The sequence below is a fragment of the Brienomyrus brachyistius genome, unplaced genomic scaffold, assembly GCF_023856365.1.
Source record: "Brienomyrus brachyistius isolate T26 unplaced genomic scaffold, BBRACH_0.4 scaffold603, whole genome shotgun sequence".
Lineage (NCBI taxonomy): Eukaryota > Metazoa > Chordata > Actinopteri > Osteoglossiformes > Mormyridae > Brienomyrus > Brienomyrus brachyistius.
In genome coordinates, this window is record NW_026042878.1 from 63,599 (window position 1) to 68,845 (window position 5,247).

The 5,247-nt window shown below is 44.4% G+C and overlaps 1 long non-coding RNA gene across 1 annotated transcript; it reads right to left on the reverse strand.

Annotated features, from left to right (window-relative positions):
• Positions 1-3,724: 3,724 nt before the first annotated feature.
• Positions 3,725-4,939, reverse strand: LOC125729277 (uncharacterized). Its single transcript, XR_007389731.1, has 3 exons — positions 4,901-4,939; positions 4,730-4,800; positions 3,725-3,761 (listed from the first exon to the last, which is right to left on the reverse strand). It is a non-coding gene; the product is annotated as an uncharacterized LOC125729277 (long non-coding RNA).
• Positions 4,940-5,247: the final 308 nt, after the last annotated feature.

A 5,247-nucleotide genomic window follows, 5' to 3' on the forward strand; every position in this document is an offset into this window, starting at 1 on the left:
ATTTCCATGAAGCATATGTCATACTGTATCTACTGATCCGGGAGAGAACGCTGCAGTGTGGAGCGGGGCGGAATAGGTGCCGCGCAAAGCCGGCAAACTAATGATAATACCGTCTACAAACCATCAAAAAAAGCGGATTAAACTACACAGTGAGACGTGCATCATGAAAAACAGAAAGGTTCTCATTACCTCATTAAACAGAAAAATATTGCTCAGAAAAACGGGATTATTATTTTATTAATTCGAAAAAACAGACTTGATTTTTTTCCCAGATGAATGCAATACGCTTCCATAGCGAACCGCTTACCACGCGCGTGACTCTAGATACGGCGCCGCTACCGCGAGGCGTGAGCCCCGCATCTCGCGCACGCGGCCGCTCTAATCTGTTAACATGGGCGCCGAAATGAAATTTGATATTTTCCGCCGCACATGATGCACATCCAGTGTGTCCTGGGCGCTAATTTCTTTTAGCACCGTGGATCAGGAGAACTTTTTAATATTCATGAGTGAAGCCCTACACGATTGGCTGGCTGATTAATATTTATGAGAGGGGCACTACCTCATTGGCCAGTTAACATCGACTTGTGCTGCCTGTTTCTTCTACCTAAAGCAGGGGTGTCCAAATCCAGTCCTGGGGGGCCGGTGCCCTGTGTAGCTCAGCTCTTTCCCTGTTCCACCATAAATAATTCAGCTCAAGAGCTGTGTGGTTATTAGCACAAGGAGATGAATCAGGTGTGTTAAATGAGGGGAAACCCAAAAATGTGCAGGACTCTGGCCCTCCAGGACTGGATTTGGGCTCCCCTGGTTTAAGGCATTCAGTGACCAATCAGTAATATTCTCTCATGAATATTAATGAGTGTTACAGAACCACCCTGTAAAAATGCAAATTCACATTTCGCACATTTGCACGGAAAAGATGGCGGCAGGTGCAGTATTTATCAGAACAGTTTTGGTCACGTTGGAAAAAGGAGTATCTGTCTAACATCGCAACAAGACAGAAATGGCACTCTCCAAGGAGAAACTTGAAGGTTGGAGATGTTGTGATGGAGAAAATGGATGACTTGCCACGCAATGAATGGAGATTAGCACGTGTAATGGACACAACAACTGACAAAGATGGACTTGTAAGAAAGGTAAAGCTTCGTTTTGGAGAAAGGAAGATGGACAAAGGACAATGTTACAGTAAACCTTCTGTAGTGGAACGCCCAGTGCAGAAACTGGTTTTGCTATTGGAGACTGTTTAATTACATTCTGAAGTTTAAGGTTTATTCTGTCATGTAAACTGTGTTTTCATACAATGTAATGTTTACAGGTCAACGGTTACAGGTCATTTCTTCATTAGGAAATCATTATCACTCCGTTTGGTTCCCATTTGAGCTCTAATGATTTGGTGGGAGTTTAAATGACCGTATTAATATTTCGTTTATTCCATTTATTAGTTACAAATGTTATTCCTTGTTTAACTGTATAAGACGAGTGATGCCTTTTATTGTGAAAGAACGGCTTTTATTTTGAAGGAACATAGAACAACAAGCTGCCGTAAACCAGTGTTGCAAACCGCACAGTAGCGGGAAAACTTCATGGAAGTCGAAGCAAGGTGTGTTCCGTGAAAAAGGAATAGTTATATTACGATTCTTTTTTGGTTAATTTCTTAAATACCAGTGATGGTTTTAGCTCCTGGTTGATGAGGAACAAGGTGGGTTTTGAAGGTTGATTTGTAAATGTATATATGTTTAATATTTCTGTTGTAAGGTGTTTTGCCGAGTAAAATGGACTACGTTTTTGCTCACTACAAGGTGCTAAAGAGCACGGATAAATTAAGCGTGTTAAAGGGTTATAATTTACAAGCTGCTTTGTTTTATTTGTCATGTAAGGTCACGGACAATTTGATAATGATTTACTTTAGTTTATTTCGTGATTCAAAGGTGTTTAAAAGCAAGTGTGACGGTGCGTCACGACGTAACGTGGCTGCGTATAGCAGGGCAGTGGAGTTGGCGGGAGAGAGAGGGGGAAAGGAGGTTTTTTTTTGGTTCGTTCGGGTGATGTAGAGTAAGTAGGGAGAATTCCTTAATGTAGTCACACAGGACCAGATTAGTCTGAAGGCAGGTTCGAGCCACGTTGGTGCTCCGGAGAAGGGAAATTGCTGTGTGTTACCAGAACGACAGAGGAGAGCTGCTCCCGGTGCCGCGCAGTGGGAACCGGAGCTTGGAGGAATCGCGGTAGCTTCCCTGCTATACAGAGACGACTCATCAGCTCCAGTACCAAGGACGACGCAGGTGATATTTAATAAAGTTTATTTCGGCGAATGTACATCAGGGTGATCAGCAACTTGGCCAAGAAGTAGAAGACTTCTGCTAACGTGACGGACACTAAGCGGAGTTTTAAAAGATCGCTGCTGCACACCCCATTTTCTGCGCACGCTACCACCTGGCAGGGCAGGCCCGCTATGTTCTAACTGCATGCCCGGATGCCTGATTTCTCTGGCGGTCATTTTTGGAAGTAAATGTACTGAACAGACTTTCGCATGGGAGTGTTGATGTTATCGGACGGATTATTACAATGTGCCGGTGGTATAAAGTGCTAAATGAATAAGGTTCATTTCTGTTATGAGGTTGTTGTGCATGTTTAATATGAATGTGTCCTGTTGTAAGGTTACTACGAACGTGTTATATGAAGGGTAAAAAATATCCCGTCGGAGGTAAACGGGAGTTCTTGCTTGAAGCCTCCACCGTTAGACACTGAGCGCTCAGTAGGGTGACTGGGGCTGGGGTTTCATTAATAGAGGGGAGTCAGGTGGTTGGTGAAACTCAATTTGGTAATTGCAGTCCTTTGTTTTATGTGAGCTTTGGTTCTTTCCATCTAATAATTTAGTAATCTTACAGAGAATAAACTGCCTATGTGTTCAATTTACCCTATCCTGGTGTACAGTGGTTACCCTGCTTCTATTATTTAGGCTCTCTCCGGAGTAGGGGCGTCTCACCTGCTACTGCTGGGTACTTCGGTCGGGGGGTGGGGGTACGGTGTGGGTACTTAAACATCACGCTATCCCCAACAGTACTACACTCCAGGTTGGCACCGTGACGCTGATAGGGAAGTGCTGGAGCCTTAGCCGATCTGCTCACGTAGTGCATGTAGCAGACTAGGGAGGCGATTGGTGAGGGTACAGGGACCTACATCCTGCTGTACCTTCTCCGTTTGGAGGATTGGGCAGCCTAGACCTCTACTACGCAGGCTGTGGCCCAGTCTGTTACACGTTGTTAAAATGGTTTAATTGAATATAATTCAATGATATGGGGGGGAGAGAAAGGCCAGCTCCATTGACACTACTTTATGGTCCGAGATACCAAGATCATATACCTGTAGATTACTGATGGGGGCGAAGTTTGAAATGACCAAGTCAAGTGTGTGACCCCTGGAATGTGTGGGGACATCAACATGTTGTTGTAGGTTGAGGGAATCTAGCAGCTCCAGGAAATCAGCAGTGAGATAACCGGAAGTGGTCTTTACTCTACTCAACTCTGATCTGAGGATCTTTGTTTCTAGTGTCGACGACATTCCTAGGCTGTGAGATGCCGACTTCCTGTTTTGATGCTAATATGCTAGCATGATTGTAGTCTCCACAAGCAGATCAGAAGATTGGACACAGCCAAGCCTCTCAGCTCAGGCACCTCAAGCCCCAGGGCACTGTGGGAGCTGAGGTGGACTTACCAGGCAGACAGACTCGGGTGGTGACAGGGGGCTGGGGGGCTGCAGGGGACCTCCTGGGGAGAAAGGACAGATGAGCACCTTCAGTGTGATAGCAGTGAGACCAAACAGCCCAGATTCCCTAACAGTGACTCCCCCAGTCTAGAGGGCCTCAGATGTTCTCAGAGATCAAGGCAGACTCGTGAGGCTGGTAAAAGTGCTCTTTCAGCAGACCCCAGAGGCTAATGGGACTGCAGTACATCACCACTCGCTTGGGTGCTCCTAGAGCCAAAAGTACTAACTTACTTTCAGGATTTTCTACAACACATGAAGATCCAGCATCTTATACGGCGCATTAATCACCCCTTACTTTACTTTCTCATTTTAATAGAGAATGAAATCCTGATTCCTGGTCCTGGAGATGAAGTGTGTGTATAATGAAGCAAGCATGCGCCAGGGACAAACTGAACTGTGTCCAACAATTACAGACTTTTCCCTTTGAACCCAGACTGTTCTGAATGAAGGACTTTAAGCAAAGTTTGCTTATACGGGCCAGTCGATATAATTCTTGACACTGACCCAGTTTTTAGAATTTTCAGCTTCACTGCTTATGTGGTGTGTGAGAGAGGAGCTTAAAACCACATCAGACCAAATGTCATTTTAGATTCATGACACTGGGTCTAATACTACACGCTGTTTCACTTCTGTAAGTTACGTTAATGCATAAGAAAGTGCTTTCGACCAATGTACCGGAATCACATTTTTTATTGGAAAATAATGGAACGTGTGCATATTCGTGCTTTTGCAAAAAGCAAAACGAAGAATGAAGTACAAGAATGGAGGTGGGTGAAATTCACCATGTGCTTTGAGGTGAAAACACGCCTGCCCCCTAGTGGTCAACAAGCGGCATCGCAAACATAATGGTGAAGTCCAAAATATTCAGACTCTGACACATAATAAAATTGTTTAGTCTGGAGCTTACAACAAAACGGAGAATATCATTTACAGTTAAACCAATATTATTTCAGAGTGATGAGCCACGTACTTGCTGGAGCCACACTGCACATTGGTCAGCACGGTGAAGTTGTTCCTCACGCTACGAAGGCTCGCAAGCACCTACGTGAGAAAAACACAGAACATCAAGACTCCTAAAAAATAAACACTGCAAAGGCCAACCTTCATAAATTCATATTCTTTGCCCCAATGTCATATTTACCTGAGCAAAGGGTGTTACAATCAGGTCATCCCCATGTCTGCGAATGAAATAAATTCATAAAATTCATGAAATAAATTTCCATTACACAGAAGCAATATTAAACTGACAGTATTGTTCAGCCAGTCAGCCAAACAGAAACAGCACCTAGATATGATTCTATGTATATAAGCATAAGGTACACCCTGATGGTATCACCGCAGGTCACAAACACGCAAACAGTTAGCGATTTAGAGATTCCAATCCGCCTAATCGCATGCGTTTGAGCTCCAGAATGAAACCCAGATGGCAGAGGGGAGAACATGCAAACTCCACACACGCAGAGCACAACCCACAGCCCTGGAGGTGCG